General features: G+C 38.3%; 1 protein-coding gene across 1 annotated transcript in view; it reads left to right on the top strand.

The window, feature by feature from the left end:
• Window positions 1-288: 288 nt before the first annotated feature.
• LOC101097405 (olfactory receptor 10AD1) overlaps window positions 289-17416 on the top strand; it is a 121438-nt gene continuing 104310 nt past the window's right edge. Inside the window, exon 1 of the mRNA XM_045061685.1 lies at window positions 289-3319. The gene's annotated coding sequence lies outside the window, so the exon portion shown is untranslated. The remainder of the gene's footprint in view (window positions 3320-17416) is intronic.

Here is a 17416-nt window from a genome sequence, read left to right as displayed (position 1 = left end):
GTGTGTAGGCACAACTCATGTGGACTAGCACTTTGAGCTGCAGAGAACAAGACATAATGTCCCCACCTCATTTCACAGTCCACTCCCAACATATGCTTCCCTGGCCTGGGCCGTGCCTCATCACTCTCTAGGGCCAGTGCTGGCCCCATACACAGTCCCCATTCTCCACTGGTGGCAAATGAAAAACAAATTTATATCTTTTTTAAAATGTTTTTTTTTAATTATTATTTATTTTGAGAGAGCACACGAGCTGGGGAGAGGCAGAGAGAGAGGAGAAAGAGAGAGAATCCCAAGCAGACTCTGCACTGTCAGTACAGAGCCCAGTGTGGCGCTTGACCTCACGAACTGCAAGATCATGACCTGAGCTGAAATCAAGAGTTGGACACTTAACCAACTGAGCCACCCAGGTGGCTAAAAGACCTACCTTTACGTTTAACAAGGTAGGAGTAAATTTTCATGAGAAAAACGCATAGAATACCATAGTTAATAACTTGAAAAATTTTAAGCACAATACTCATGTTTAACAACACACTAATAAAACTGAGATGGATCAAAGAGTTAAACATATAAAATGAAAGCAGGAAGAAGTTTATGTATTTATCTGATTTTAGGAAGAAGAAATATTTTCTAAGTATAAAATTAATGGAAGATACCACAGAGGAAATACATGATTATATAAAAATCTAAAAGTTTTGTGCATTAAAGGATTAAGACAAGAGTGAAAAAGCAAACTGAGGAAAAATCTGCCAAAACAGTCTAAGAGTTATTTCAAAATTAAGAGTAAACCCCAAATTAAGCAATATATAAATGAAAATAATGGTTACTATGTGAAAAAACAAGCTCTTCCCTTGACTATAATAACATTACAAAGGAAGTAATAATTTTTGAGCTATCAAAGTAACAAAGATTATTTTTTAATAAAAATAAAAGATAAAAGACTTCTATTTCCAGATAAGATAATCACTTCCACTCAACCTCTCCTATAAATAAAAACCTTGGACTAAAATATATAAAACTACCAGAAGCCTCTAAAAAGCAGATAAAAGCAGGCAGACTGGCTCAGGGTCTCAGGACTTAGGGGACGTGGTAGCTGCAAGTTCCTTGAGTTTTCTTTTTTGCCTCATATATATTCTGGACGCTAGAGCAGCCTAAAAACCAGAACTTCCAATGGCCCAGACAGGAAGAAAAAAAAAAAAAAAGAGAGAAAATTCTATTCTGTCTAGCTATAGGACTGGCAAATAAGAAAGGGAGGACCATGGGATGGAATCTTTCCAATTTTTACCTATCCTATTCCAGGTGGTTATCTTCAAACTAGCAGCACTCCTTCCCCTCCTCACAACCAGTGAGGTAGCTCCTGAAAGGCAAACCCTATTTCAGCCTTCTACTCTATTCCAGGGAAGTGCCAATAAAGAGGCAGAGCAACTCCTCCTCCCCACTGTGCAGCAGTAGCAGATTCCGCATAACATAATCCTACAGCAACACTGTAGGGACTCAGCAGAATGGAGATGACAGAAGAAAGAGTCACTGAGCTTGAAGATAAAAAAAAAAAGTATTCAATATAAACAAGAAAAAAATGAAATGAGTTGAAAATAGTCTTAGAGACCTGTAGGACAATATCAAAAGGAACAATATTCATGTCACAGAAGTTTCAGAGGGAGAGGAGAAAGAGACTGGAGCAGAAAAAATACATAATCATACATACATATAAAATAGTTGAAAATTACCCAAATTTAGTGAAAGGTATAAATTCACAGATCCAAAAAGCACAGCAAAACCCAAACAGATGAACTTAAAATTATAGTCAGACACATCATAATCAAACTACTTAAAAAACTGAAAGAAAAAAACCTGAAAAGCAGACCAAGAAATACAAGACATTACATTAAGGGGAACAAAGACTCAAATCATGGCATTCAGGCCATTAGTTAGTGGAACATTTTTAAAAGACCAATTATTGGTCCAGATGGCTTCTAAAATCCCTTCTGTGGGTTGCAAATTGAATATGGTGTTTGCATGTAATTGAATGGACAACTGTACACACACATGAAAAGGAGATACTGAATAATTCACTGAAGTGTACTACCTTCTCTGCATGAGAAGGATTAGAGAGAAAAAGAAAAGGCCTTACTGTTCCCTAGGGCACTGATTCTCAAAATGTAGTCCTTATACCCCTGGGAAAGTCAAGACTTTCAGGGGAGTATCACGAGGTCAAAACTTTTCATAATAATCCTTAGAAACTATTTACCTGTGTTGACCTTGACTCCAATAGTGCAAAACCAATAGTGGGTAAAACTGCTGGCGTTTAAGCATGAATCAAGGCAGTGGCACCAAAGTGTACTAGAAGACACTATATTCTTTACCACTACACACTTCTAGAAAAGAAAGGGAAGAAAAGTTTTACTTTAAATATCGTTGATGAAGCAATAAAAACTAATTTTATTAAATCCAAACCCTTGACTACCTTTTTTTTAATATTCTGTGTAGCAAAATATTTATATTTATTTTTATCTTTACTTTTTATCTTATTTATTTAAAACTTTATATTATTTTTAGTTATATTTATGACTGTATACCTAAACCAATTCTACTATGTACTGTCCCAAAGAAAACAGGGTGAGCAACATTTCCCCTGCTTATTCTACCTTCGTCCTGTTCACGTCCTATACTGACCACGTAATGAGTCTCCTGCCTCTTCCCTTGCTGTAGAATATTTGTGTTCGAAAAGCCTCCATTTCTGGATCTGCTAAAATCGTTCTTCAAAAATTCGCAAACTTCCCCACCTCCAAAAGTGAAGGTTCACAAACAGACCTGGCAGGGATGCAGGCCTAAGACTCGCCAGGGAGGTGGAGGGGCCCTCAGAAGACCAGAGGAATCCAAATTAAAATGATGGTTCACAGGTAACCTAATTCGGAGGAGAGGGCACAGCCTCCCCAGGCTGCCCCGCCCTCTGACCTAGAAAACCGGAACTCACGAGTCAAGAGTGGCCAAGCCCAGGAATTATAGTGGGCGGTGCTTCGCTGCAAGAACAAAACAAAACAAAACAAAACAAAACAAAACAAAACAAAACAAAACAAAACACCTCAAACCTCCTCCCAGGAGCCTCCGCGCGGTGAGAAAAGCAAATGTTAGCCAATGAGAGCAGCTGTTCCGTGGCTTTCCCGCCCTATACCCCAAAGGCTGAAGGAAGGCGGCTCTTTAGAGCCAGCGGGGAGTTATAAAGGACCTCGGTAGCTGCTGCCAGAGAGCACCTGCCCCGCGTGGGATAAGAGGAACAAAAAAGCTAAATAATAGTCAAAGGAGGAAATGCGACCATTATTCGGTAAGGCCAGGGAGCGAAAGGAACACTGAGAATGAAGGTTACTTTGTGAGGCTGGGGAGAGGAAAATGCTGGCCAAGTGGATGGAGGAAGAAACTCTTGGAGGTGGGAAAGAGTTGCTTGTGAAAGGTTTAGACCGGGCAGAGAACAGGTAACAAGGCATTTAGTCAGAAAGAATGGCATGGGCAGGACCACAAGACGTCCTTTCTCCTGCGCCTAGACCGGGTATTTCTGAATAGTCCACAAAATATATCCTTTCCCTTCCTGTGTTCACCTGCAAGTGTTTCCTTGTCCTCTGAAGAGCTTTCCTACTACAGGTGATGTTGTTTTGGAGTGATGGTGGGGCTCCAGAGCTGATGGCCAAGAAAGAATTCTTGAAAAGTCTTTGGTGCAAAAAAGGTGATTTTATTAAAGCACAAGGACAGGACCCGTGGGCAGAAAGAGCTGCACTGGGGTTGTGACGGGTAACTGGTTATATACCTGCAGGTTGGGAGGGGTTTAGGGATAGAATAAGTGTCTAACGTATTTTGGAAGCAAGGTTTCCAGGACCTTAACGGGCTAGTGTTGTGAGGAAAACGCTATTTATTGCTGTTTAGTAGAACCTCAGTCATGAGACCGTTTAGATGTATATCAGAGGGCCATAAGCTTGGAGTGTGATTGCCAGCATATATCTTGGGGCAGTTGAGATAAAGGAAGTAGGCTTATAGGATGCTGGGGGGTAAGGATAATGTTAAGCCAAGATTCCCTTTTGCCCATAGCAAAGCTCATCCAGGCAGCTGAGCTCCTAGAGGAAGATCACTCTGCCTGTTTCAAGGACTTGTCAACGGACTGTAGGCAATAAGGGAATTTAATTTGTCATTTGGCCTTAGTTTCCCACATCGCCATGGCAAGCACTTAAACTCCTTTCCTTTGTTCTTGGGTAGCCAGGAGTGTCCAAGGAATATCACATATATCCCACTTGGGATTGGAGGCTGGGGCGGGGGTGGGGGTGGGGGTTGCTGTTAGCCTGTACTTTGCCAAGGGAGCTTGCCCCGTTTTCCCTCATCAGTCACTATGCTGTACATTACATACCCATGACTTATTTTATAACTGGAAATTTGTTTCACCCATTTCACTGATCTATCCCCCCCCCCCCCCACCTCTGGCAACCACCAATCTGTTCTCTATCTATGAGTTGGGTTTTTTCTTGTTTTTGTTGTTGTTTTGTTCTGGGTTTTTTATTTATTTATTTATTTTTTAATATAATTTATTGTCAAATTGATTTCCATACAACACCCAGTGCTCATCCCAACAAGTGCCCTCCTCCATGCCTATCACCCACTTTCCCCTCTCCCCCACCCTCCATCAACCCTGTTTGTTCTCAGTCCTTAAGAATCTGTTACGGTTTGCCTCCCTCCCTCTCTGTTTGTAACTATTTTTTCCCCTTCCCCTCCCCAATGGTCTTCTGTTCAGTTTCTCAAGATCCACATATGAGTGAAAACATATGGTATCTGTCCTTCTCTGACTGACTTATTTCACTCAGCATAATACCCTCCAGTTCCATCCACATTGCTGCAAATGGCCAGATTTCATTCTTTCTCATTGCCAGGTAGTATTCCATTGTAAATATAAACCACATCTTCTTTATCCATTTGTCAGTTGATGGACATTTAGGCTTTTTCCATAATTTGCTATTGTTGAAAGTGCTGCTATAAACATTGGGGTATAAGTGCCCCTATGCATCAGTATTCCTGTATCCCTTGGATAAATTCCTAGCAGTGCTATTGCTGGGTCATAGGGTAAATCTATTTTTAATTTTTTGAGGAACTTCCACACTGTTTTCCAGAGCGACTGCACAAGTTTGCATTCCCACCAGCAGTGCAGGAGGGTTCCCGTTTCTCCACATCCTCACCAGCATCTATAGTCTCCTGATTTGTTCATTTTAGCCACTCTGACCAGCATGAGGTGGTATCTCAGTGTGGTTTTGATTTGTATTTCCCTGATGAGGAGTGATGTTGAGCATCTTTTCATGTGTCTGTGGGCCATCTGGATGTCTTCTTTGCAAAAGTGTGTATTCACGCCTTCTGTCCATTTCCTAACTGGATTATTTGTTTTTCGGGTGTGGAGTTTGGTGAGTGTAGATTTTAGATACTAGCCCTTTATCTGATATGTCATTTGCAAATATCTTTTCCCATTCTGTCAGTTGCCTTTTAGTTTTGTTGATTGTTTCCTTTGCTGTGCAGAAGCCTTTTATCTTGATGAGGTCCCAATAGTTCATTTTTGCTTTTAATTCCCTTGCCTTTGGAGATGTGTTGAGTAAGAAATTGCTGCGGCTGAGGTCAAAGAGGTTTTTGCCTGCTTTCTCCTCTAGGGTTTTGATGGTTTCCTGTCTCAAATTCAGGTCCTTCATCCATTTGAGATTATCCTTGTGTATGATGTAAGAAAGTTGTCTAGTTTCATTCTTCTTCATGTTGTTGTCCAGTTCTCCCAAAACCATTTGTTGAAGAGACTTTTTTTTCCAGTGGATACTCTTTCCTGTTTTGTCAAAGATTAGTTGGCCATACATTTGTGGGTCCAGTTCTGGGTTCTCTATTCTATTCCATTGGTCTATGTGTCTGTTTTTGTGCCAATACCATACTGTCTTGATGATTACAGCTCTGTAGTAGAGGCTAAAGTCTGGGATTGTGATGCCTCCCGCTTTGGTTTTCTTCTTCAATATTACTTTTGCTACTTGGGATCTTATGTGGTTCCATACAAATTTTAGGATTGTTTATTCTAGCTTTGAGAAGAATGCTGGTCAATTTTGATTGGGATTGCATTGAATGTGTAGATTGCTTTGGGTAGTATTGACATTTTAACAATATTTAATCTTCCAATCCATGAGCATGGAATGTTTTTCCATTTCTTTGTGTCTTCTTCAATTTCCTTCATGAGCTTTCAATAGTTTTCAGCTTACATGTCTTTTACATCCTTGGCTAGGTTTATTCCTAGGTATTTTATGGTTCTTGGTGCAATTGTAAATGGGATCAGTTTCTTGATTTCTTTTTCTGTTGCTTCATTATTGGTGTATAGAAATGCAACTGATTTCTGTACATTGATTTTGTACCCTGCAACTTTGCTGAATTCATGTATCAGTTCTAGGAGTCTTTTGGTGGACCTTTTGGGTTTTCCATGTAGAATATCATGTCGTCTGCAAAAGGAAAGTTTGACTTCTTCTTTGCCAATTTTGATGCCTTTTATTTCATTTTGTTGTCTAATTGCTGATGCTAGGACTTCCAACACTGTGTTAACTAACAGTGGTGAGAGTGGACTTCCCTATTGTGTTCCTTATCTCAGGGGGGAGCTCTCAGTTTTTCCCCATTGAGGATGATATTAGCTGTGGGCTTTTCATATATGGCTTTTATGATGTTTAAGTATGTTCCTTCTATCCCAACTTTCTTGAGGGTTTTTATTAAGAAAAAAAATGCTGTATTTTGTCAAATGCTTTTTTTACATCTATTGACAGGATCATATGGTTCTTATCCTTTCTTTTATTAATGTGATGTATCACATTGATTGATTCGCGGGTATTGAACCAGCCCTGCAGCCCAGGAATGAATCCCACTTGATCATGGTGAATAATTCTTTTCATATGCTGTTGAATTTGATTTGCTAGTATCTTGTTGAGAATTTTTGCATCCATGTTCATCAGGGATGTTGGCCTGTAATGCTCCTTTTTGTGGGGTGTCTGTCTGGTTTGGGAATCAAGGTAATGAGGGCTTCATAGAATGAATCCAGAAGTTTTCCTTCCATTTCTATTTTTGGAACAGCTTGAGAAGGATAGGTTTAACTCTGCTTTAAATGTCTGGTAGAATTCCCCTGGGAAGCCATCTGGCAAGACTCTTTTTTGTTGGGAGACTTTTGATAACTGATTCAATTTCTTCACTAGTTATGGGTCTGTTCAAATTTTCTATTTCTTCCTATTTGAGTTTTGGTAGTGTGTGGGTGTCTAGGAATTTGTCCATTTCTTCCAGGTTGTCCAGTTTGTTGGCATATAATTTTTCATGCATTCTCTGATAATTGCTTGTATTTCTGAGGGATTGGTTGTGGATAAATCCATTTTCATTCATAATTTTATCTATTTGGGTCCTCTTTTCTTTTTGAGAAGTCTGGCTTTGGGTTTATCAGTCTTGTTTATTTTTTCAAAAAAACAACTCTTACTTTCATTGATCTGTTCTACTGTTTTTTTTTTTTTTGGATTCCATATTGTTTATTTCTGCTCTGATCTTTATTATTTCTCTTCTTATACTGAGTTTGGGGTTTCTTTGTTGTTCTGCTTCTAGTTCCTTTAAGTGTGCTGTTAGATTTTGTATTTGGGATTTTTCTTGTTTCTTGAGATAGGCCTGGATTGCAATGTATTTTCCTCTTAGGACTACCTTTGCTGCATCCCAAAGGGTTTGGATTGTTGTGTTTTCATTTTCATTTGTTTCCATATATTTTTTAGTTTATTCTTTAATAGCCTGGTTGACCCATTTGTTCTTTAGTATGATGTTCTTTAACCTCCATGCATTTGGAGGTTTTCCAAACTTTTTCCTGGGGGGGATTTCAAGTTTCATAGCATTGTGATCTGAAAGTCTGATCTCAATTCTTTTGTATTTATTGAGGGCTATTTTGTGAACCAGTATGTGATCTATCTTGAGGAATGTTCCACATGCACTCAAGAAGAATGTATTTTCTGCTGCTTTTGGACGAAAAGTTCTAAATATATCTGTCAAGTCTATCTGGTCTAGTGTATCATTCAGGGCCATTGTTTCTTTATTGGTTTTCCATCTAGATGATATGTCCATTGTTGTAAGTGGAGCATTAAAGTCCCCTGCAATTACCACATTCTTACCAATGAGATTGCTTAGATTTGTGATTAATTGTTTTATATATTTGGATGCCTTGAATTTGGTGCATAAGCACTTAAAATTGTTAGGCCCTGTAATTATTATATAATGCTCTTCTTCATCTCTTGTTACAGTCTTTAGTTTAAAATCTAGTTTGTCTAATATAATTATGGTTCCAGCTTTCTTTTGACTTCCAGTAGCACATCAAACATTTTTTAATGGACAAGACTAAACTATCATAACTATGGATGCATATTTGTGTGATAAAACTGTATTTTAAAAAAGTAAGGAGTGGTTACTTTAAAAGTCATGAAAGCATTTACATATGGGGGAAGAGAGAGGATTATTACTGGGACAAGGTTAATAGAATTTCTGGAGTGAGGTGCACAGTTCTATTTCTTCACCTGGGTTTCTCCTACTGGAGTCCATGAGGTACAGTTTATTGTCTTCTACACTTGCCTAGTTATAGTTAGTCATATAATTCATGCTAATTGAATTAATGTAATTCATAGTACAGTCTCAAGACATCTCACACTAAGGACAGAAAATCCTTACAAGATGGAGAGACGCTGAATTTTCCTGTCACCTATTGCACCCCTAGTATTAGTGGGTTTTAATGTCTGAGGGCACTTATATGTGTGTTTATTAGGCAGGGGTAATACTCATAGTGACTTGTGTCTTAATTTTTAATAGTAAAGTTATAAACTTTATATTCAACTTGGATTTTTTGTAAATGTTTATGTTTACTTCTTTTGAGATTTAGTGCTCATTTAGTTTATAAATTTAACAAATTAAATTTCCTTAAATATTGAACACCATTTACAAACTTTCTCTCCAGCATTAAACCCTGTTATACACTGAAAGGATCCTGAACCATTTATTTGTCCTGAAATTATACCATCTTTCTCTTTCATAATTCTTGTGTGTGTCATGGCTACCATTTTGTAGTCCTATTGATATTTACTACCTTCAGAAGTAAATTGTTCCCCTGACTGCCATCCGTCAGGGTTCCTTTCCTCCTATGTAGGGCCCCTCCAATCAGAGTAAACATTAATTATCACTAGGTCACCTGTGATGGACCTTTAGCTGGTCAGTGTAAATTCAATAGAATAATTTGCCTTAAAAAATACTGTGCTTACTGATATACTCAAATGCCTAGATATTGCAATAACAATATTCTTATCCACACTGACCAATTATTTTTTTTCTTCCTTTTCTTCAAACCTTTTTTTGGCTCACTTTCTTCCTTTTAACATCATTGACTGAGTCCGGTGGCTTAAATTGTAGCTGTAACTTCAACACTGGGGGACATTGAGGCAGAGTTGCCATTACTTACAAAGCCTGGCTTGCTCTGTTGTAGCGGTTAAGATTTATGGACTCTGAAGTCTGGCAAACTTGGGTTTGAATCACAGCACTAACACTTATTTGCTGTGTGATCTTGGGCAAGTGATTTCACTTCTCTCAATTTCATCCATAAAATGTGGATATTATGAGGAATAAATAAGGCTGATATTTCTAGAGCATTTAGTGCTTTATTGATAATGTTGTTGTAGCTTAAGGCAAAATATAGTACTTACCTTAATATCCTCTTTCTTATTTCCACATGTAGAAATCAGGAATCCTCCTCTACTTTGAAATGAATATCAAAATACACCTCTTCATGAAGTTGTCCTGATTCCCTCAATATAATATAACCTTTGCTTCTTCTTAAAATCCATGCACTTTGTGCCTCATTAGTGTACTTATCTTGTATCCTCAATGGATTATAAGCTCCTTTGCACAAATACTCCCTAAAGCCTAAAATATCACTTTGCATATAGCATGGGCGATAATTGGTGAAATAAACCAGCAGTTACTTATCATTAATGCTACTGTCAGTGTTCTTCAGCCAAAGGCTGCAGGAACACCTGCAGTTAAACAAGTTGGATCTTTTACTCACTCATAGCAAGAGAGAACATGTACCACAAGGAGCTGTGGAGTGTCTCAGTAAGAGGATGTTAGAAAGAATTAATTTTGGGATTGGGGCTTTGGTTTGGTAATTTGGGGGAGAGTCTGAGGAAGTGGAGGTTTTAGACTTGGTGGTTCTAAAAATCAAGGCAACACTATGATTGGGTATTAATAAATTTTATCTATGGGGAGCATAAACTAGGGCAGAGGCAAAGATGTAATTGGTAAAGAAGTAGCATTAATTCATTTAGTTGACAGGGAAATGTTTGGCATTGTGGGTTGTACAAGGTGTCTGAAGTGGATATCCTTGTGAGATTATGTCCAAATAGAAGACACCATAGCTTATCTGTGAGTGTCAAAGCAGTTCCTGGATATTAGGGGTAGTTTTTTCTTTCTCACTACATTCCATTTGTGGAAATCCCACACATTTGTTGTTTCTCTGTCAAGAATTACAAAAGGTAATTTTGCTTTGCTCTTGGTGTTGAACTGTAAGATTCAGGCTATCACAAATGTCTCTAATTGGTCTTGGACCTAAGAAGAAGTTTTCCTTTTGAGTAGTGATTGGGACCTTTCTTTTCCCCTCAAAATTTAAGAACTCCTTGATACACACATAGAAATATATTATTGCCCTTGAAAAATTAACCATGATCATAATATAAAGGCTTTGAAGTGACTTTGAAGTCAGACCATCTGGGTTCATTTTCCAACTCTGACACCTTTCTACACTTGTGATTTTTAGAAAGTTATTTAATTTCTCTGCTCCTTAGGTTTCCTTATTTTAAAAATAGGTTTAATACTACCTATGATACATTGTTGAAATCATTATATAACTTATTAAATCCACTAGAAAATAAGTCCAATGACTGCAAGGATGGTTCCATATTCACAGATCAATCAACATGATACACCACATTAATAAAAGAAAGGATAAGAACCATATGATGATTTCAATAGATGCAGTAAAAGCATTTGACAAAGTACAACATCCATTCATCATAAAAGCCCTCAACAAAGTAGGGATAGAGGGAACATACCTCAACATCATAAAGGCCACATATGAAAGTCCCACAGCTAATAATCATCCTCTATGGGGAAAAACTGAGAGTTTTTCCTCCACAGTCAGGAAAAAGACAGGGATGTCCACTGTCACCACTGTTATTTAACATAGTGCTAGAAGTTCTAGCTTCAGCAATTAGACAACAAAAAGAAATAAAAGGCATCCAAATGGGTAAAGAAGTCAAACTTTCACTATTTTCAGATGACATGATACTCTGTGTAGAAAATCCAAAAGACCACACACACACACACACACGCAAACCTTACTAGAACTGATACACAAATTCAGTAAAGTCACAGGATACAAAATCAATGTACAGAAATCTGTTGCATCTCTATACACCAATAATGAAGCACAGAACGATAAATTGAAAAATCAATCCCATTTACAAGTGCACCAAAACCCATAAGATACTTAGAAATCTAACCAAAGAGGTAAAAGATCTATACTCCAAAAACTATAAAATACTTATGAAATAAAGGAAGATGACACAGAGAAATGGAAAAACATTCCATGCTCATGGACTTGGTGAACAAATATTGTTAAAATGTCTATATTATTCAAATTAATCTACACATTTAATACAATCCATATAAAAATACCACCAGATTTTTCACAGAGCTAGAATTTGTTAGCCAAAGCAATCTTGAAAAGCAAAGCTGGAGGCATCATAATTCCAGAGTTCAAGTTATATTACAAAGCTCTAGTAATTCAGCCAGTATGGTACTGGCACAAAAAGAGACACAGAGATCAATGAAAAAGAATAGAAAACCCAGAAATGAACCCACAAATATATGATTAATCTTCAACAAAGCAGGAAAGAATACCCAATGGGAAAAAATCTCTTCAAAAATGGTGTTAGGAAAACTGGACAGCAACATGCAGAAGAATGAAACTGGACCACTTTCCTACACCGTACACAAACATAAATTCAAAATGGATGAAAGATCTAAAATGTGAGACCTGAAACAATGAAAATCCTAGAGGATAACACAGGCAGCAACCTCTTTGACATAGGCTATAGCAATTTTCTTACTGACATGTCTCTGGCAGCAAGGTAAACAAAATAAAAAACTATTGGAACGTCATCAAGATAAAAAGCTTCTGCACAGTGAGGGAAACAATCCACAAAACTAAAAGGCAGCCTATGGAATGGGAGAAGGTATTTGCAAATGACATATCTGATAAAGGATTAGTATCCAAAATCTATAAACAACTTACCCAGATTCAAAACCCAAAAAGTAAATGATGCAGTTAGGAAATGAGCAGAAGACATGAATAGACATTTTTCCAAAGAAGACATCCAAATGGCTAACAGACACATGAAAAGATGCTCAACATCACCTGTCATCAGGGAAAGGCAAATCGAGAGTGCAGTGAGCTATCACCTCACACCAGTTAGAATGGCTAAAATTAACACAGGAAACAACACATGTTGGCAAGGATGCAGAGAAAGGGGAACCCTCTTGCACTGTGGGTAGAAATACAAACTGGTGCAACCACTCTGGAAAACAATATGGAGGTTCCTCAAAAAGTTAAAAATAGAACTACCCTAGGACTCAGCAATTGTACTACTAGGTATTTACCCAAAAATACTGATTTGAAGGGATACATACACCTGAATGTTTATAGCAGTATCGTCAACTCTAGCCAAATTATGGAAAGAGCCCAAATGTCCATCGCTAATGAATGGATAATGTGGTATATATACACAATGGAATATTACTCAGCCATCAAAAAGAAAGAAATCTTGCCATTTGCAATGATGTCGATGGAGCTAGAGAGTACTATGCTAAGTAAGTCTGTCAGAAAAAGACAAATACCATATAATTTCACTCATGTGGAATTTAAGAAACAAAACAGATGAACATAGGGGGAAAGAAAGAAAAAGGCAAACCAGAAAAAAGTCTCTTAACTATAGAGAACAAACTGAGAGTGGAGGGGAGGTGATCAGGGAGATAGGTTAGATGGGTGGTGGGTATTAAGGAGGGCACTTGTGATGAGCACTGGGAGTTGTATTTAAGTGGTGAATCACTAAATGCTACACCTGAAACAAACAGACAAAAACCCCATTAAGACAAGAATCTCTGACTTGTTAACCACCCTATTCTCAACTAGTATTGTGCTGAGAAGCACATACTAGGTGTTCAATAAATATTGGTTCAATGAATGATTATAAAGTACTTACAGCCTTACAACATATTAGGCATGTAAAAAGTTTGGCTATAATATATTATTATCATCACTATTATTATTCTCCTAACTGTGTTACCTCCTAACACTCTCAAGAGCTGTAACATTAACCTAGTTATAATACTGTTTGGATCCAGTCATATTACAGCAACTGTGCTTTTCTTGTATCTTCTAATTGGTTCTAAACTCTTGAGTATATTCATAGGCTTTCTACCATCAAGTTTACCTGTCATCATAGTGTTATACAGTGAACTCCTTCAGCCAACCTACTGAAGCCCTTATTCTTATCTCTCTCTACAAAATCACTTCAAAGTCTATATGGCAATTTCATTTGGAGCCTAATCCTTACCACACTGCAACCTTGAGATATGCCCGAGTCCTGTTGTCCTCACTTGTCTTTAGCACTTGATCCTTCTTGAACTTGCTCCTTTGTTACATTTTTCATTCTCTTCTTTATGGTGGAGTTACTTGGATAAGGTCAGATGAGATCTGCAACTGTGGAATACATTTTTGTCAAAATTTAAGAAGGGCTTGTTAGGCTTTGGTCTTTTTGCAGTGAGAACAGGATAGGCCTAGAGTTTGATCTTCTGAAAGTTCTGTGTTAATTATTAAATAATGGCTCATTGTGAGAGGAAGTGATATATTTGGTTTTGGGCACTCTACATTTGAGTTAATAAAAGGAGATATTCCAGAAGAAAGTGGAAATATTAAAATTAACCTTCAGTGAAAGGTAAGTCAATAGAAACAGTTTAAATATTTTATTGAATAGATTATACATCCTATGAATTTATTATACATTCCTCCCTGACCTTATTCTTCTTCAAACCTTGCCCAAACCTTGACCCTCTCTGGCAAAGTCCAGAATTGTAAGAAAGCTCAGGAATGGAGTAAGGCTCAGGAATAAAATAAAAGGGCCTGATGCTCACATTACTCGGTAATTCAAAATAAAAAGAGCTTTTTAAAGCAGTATTAACATGTCACCAAGGTCACTAAATCAGTTTAGAAGGCTGGCAGCACTTGTACATAAGAGTAACCAGACTCCCCCTTGCAAGCCCTCATATAATTTTAAAATAAGTCAGAGAATCTGGGTACTTTTGGAAAATCTTGCATTCCCATATGAGCTCTTTTCTGTATAGGTACTGTATTTTGACAATCATTTGGCCAAGTCAGCTAGTCTGGATTAGTGCCTGCTAATATACCTATTACAATATTCCAGAGTTTATTTAATTATGCCCCTTTGACAGTTTTTACTATTACAAACATGCTACAGTAAGTCTCTCTTTATATTCCTCTTTGTGTACATGTGCATATAATTCATTAGGAGAGATCTCTAGAAATGGAATTCCTGGTTGAAGGGTGTATGCATACAATGTCTTGGTAGATATTGTCAAATTGCTCTCTGAAAGGGCTGAACCGATTTAAATTAATGCCAATAGTGTTTTACTGTTTTAATTTGCATTTTCCCATTGGTGCAGTTGAACATCCTTTCATGTGTCTAATTTTTCATTTGTATTTCTTTTGTGAATTGTTTCTATTTTTCTGTAATGTTTTATATTGTTTTATTATTGACTTGTAGAAAGTCTTTATACATTCTACAAGAAAGAAAATGACAGAATGTCAGATAGAAGCTAGCCTATAACTAGAACCTAGGCCCAGAAGTTCCCTACTTAATAGAAACAATTTCAGAGAACACCTACATCAAACAAGGCTATTTGTGACTCTGTTGGAGCAAGACAAAAATACTACCACTCTGTAATCATGTCTGAGCACAGATAAAAATAACACTGTGCAAATTACAAAAAAATGACCAAACATCCCCTTCTCCCAGCTAAGACAGGGGCCTGCTACTGCTTTATCAATTACAGTTTCAGCTCTATTCAAGTCCTCCCACCTCTGGATAATTACATTATCCAATCATGGAATTGCCCCACGTTCTGGCAGACTCTCCCCAAACTTAACACAAGCCCAAATCACAAGCCAATTCCTCTTAATCCCCTCTTAACCCCCCACAGGTTCCCCATGGTGCATAGTCTCTCTTGCTGCAGCATGTAAAAATCCGACTCTGCTTACCTACAGGTTTCCTGGTACTTTTGGCTGGTGGACACAGACCTCTAGATATTGATTGCTCTCATTCATGATACAGATACTTTCCCCTTGTCTTTCTGTTATCTCTTAACCTTGTTTATGGTATCTTCTATTATTGATAAGTTGCTAATTTTATGTTGTCTGTTTTATCAGTCTTCTCCTTTATGGCTTCTTAGTTTTGTGACTTGTTTCCCTGCCTTAGGTCATAAAAATAGTATCCTACATATTTTTAAAGTTGTTTTTATTGTTTCATTCTTTAATCCATCTGGGCTTTAACTTTGTGTGTAGATAATGAAGGCTGAAGTTCTTTCCAAATCTAGGGACACTTTAGGACTTTATTCACACCCATCACTTTCTCTGGGTTGCTTTCCTTGACTCTTTCTACCTCTCCATTTCAACAGTATGGGTTAGGAGTCATTGTGTTTTGTTCCCATACCACACATCACAACAATCATCACTTGTCTTAGACTAGTTTGCTTGAAAGCAAGGGCAGCATTTATTTGTTTTACTTCCATGTCTAATATGTTGCCTACACAGTAGAAGTTTAATATTTATCAACTGACCGCCTATTCTCCTTACTTCATCTCCTGGAGAGCAAAGGCCAGATCTTATTTGGTGGGCCTTTATCGGTGTATTTGAGATTTGATTTGAGAATGAAAGAAACCAGAAATTGTAGTCCTTGGGCTGTTGCCGTGGCAATGGGGCAGGTTTTTCAGGTCTGCACCCTCAGTTATGCTTTCCAATGGCTAAGAAACTGCTTGCCTCACTCCCTTTCATAATTTTCACCCCACCTATTTACACTTAAAACTAAAATTATGCAAATTGCATAAATAATTTCCAGGCAGTTTTGCAAAATCCCTTTCCTGGGAGATCTGGCTCCCTCTTGCATTAAGGCTGAGGGGACATAACGTAGTGGACTCCTGTCCTCCAGGTACCACAGGCATCAGGACCAAGGGACCATGCAGGGTCCCGAGGCTACCGCAAGAGGTGCTGGAGAAAGATTAGGTGCCAAGAGTGGATAAAAGCCAAAAGTACCTACCTTTTGAGTACTTTCCCATATTCTGAAGGCTGGGTGAGTCTAATCTGAACCATCCAATGGGTCAGAGCATGCGCGCCCCCTTGGTGGGGAGGGGGAATCTGCAAACGGAAGTAGAGCCATAGCTTGTGGGGGAATGTAGTCTCTCAGGGCTTCTTAAATGGAACTAGGAGGCCACTCAGCCCCAGGACTGTCTCAGTCATTTGCCTCAGAAGGAAGAGTCTGTTGTGCTCCTTATTAATGAGACATAGAATAAGAAATGGGTGAGATGATGGCTACAGACACTCTGGGGTAGAATTTGACAGATTCCTAAATTTTACCCTCCTGAAGATCAGGGGCTGCTCTCCTTCAGTTTCTTTCTTTGAAACTGCTGAGGGTTCCAGAAACCAACTAGGAGTTTTATTTTGCTCACCTAAGCATTGGAGTGAGGGAGTGAGGTTGTGTTTGGTTTCTGTTTCTTTTTCCCCGGAGAGTGCTAATGGGAAAACTCAAGTCTGTGAAGATGCTTAGCACAGTGCTTGGCACAAAGAAGCCAGTAGGTTTGTGGCCTTTGTGGAACCTAATATGGTAAAGGCCTCTGAGGGTAAAAGTGATTACCCATCATGGGGTACCGACTTGAAGGGAAGAAATATATGGTTTGGGTCAGAGGATCTATGGGTCTGTCCTTTCCCATTGCTTGACTCCCCATAGTAGCTCTTGAACACTCCCTCATTTCACTGAAGAAAAAAACCGAGAGATAATGAGCTCAATCAAGGTCCTACCATGACATAGCAACAGCATTGAAACTAGTACCCAGGGCTCATTCTCCAATGATTTACCTACAGGCAAGCCAATGAGGTGTGGAGATCAGCTTCTCACACTTCTGAGAGTGAATAAAGGCTAGGGAGGCAGTGTCAGGGAAAAGTGTCATCAGAATTCTGGCTTTCTGCCTAGAC

Source organism: Felis catus, chromosome B4 (genome assembly GCF_018350175.1).
Source record: "Felis catus isolate Fca126 chromosome B4, F.catus_Fca126_mat1.0, whole genome shotgun sequence".
Classification (NCBI taxonomy): domain Eukaryota; kingdom Metazoa; phylum Chordata; class Mammalia; order Carnivora; family Felidae; genus Felis; species Felis catus.
Note: the sequence above shows the minus strand (reverse complement) of the source record. Positions and strands in the feature narration are given on the sequence as shown.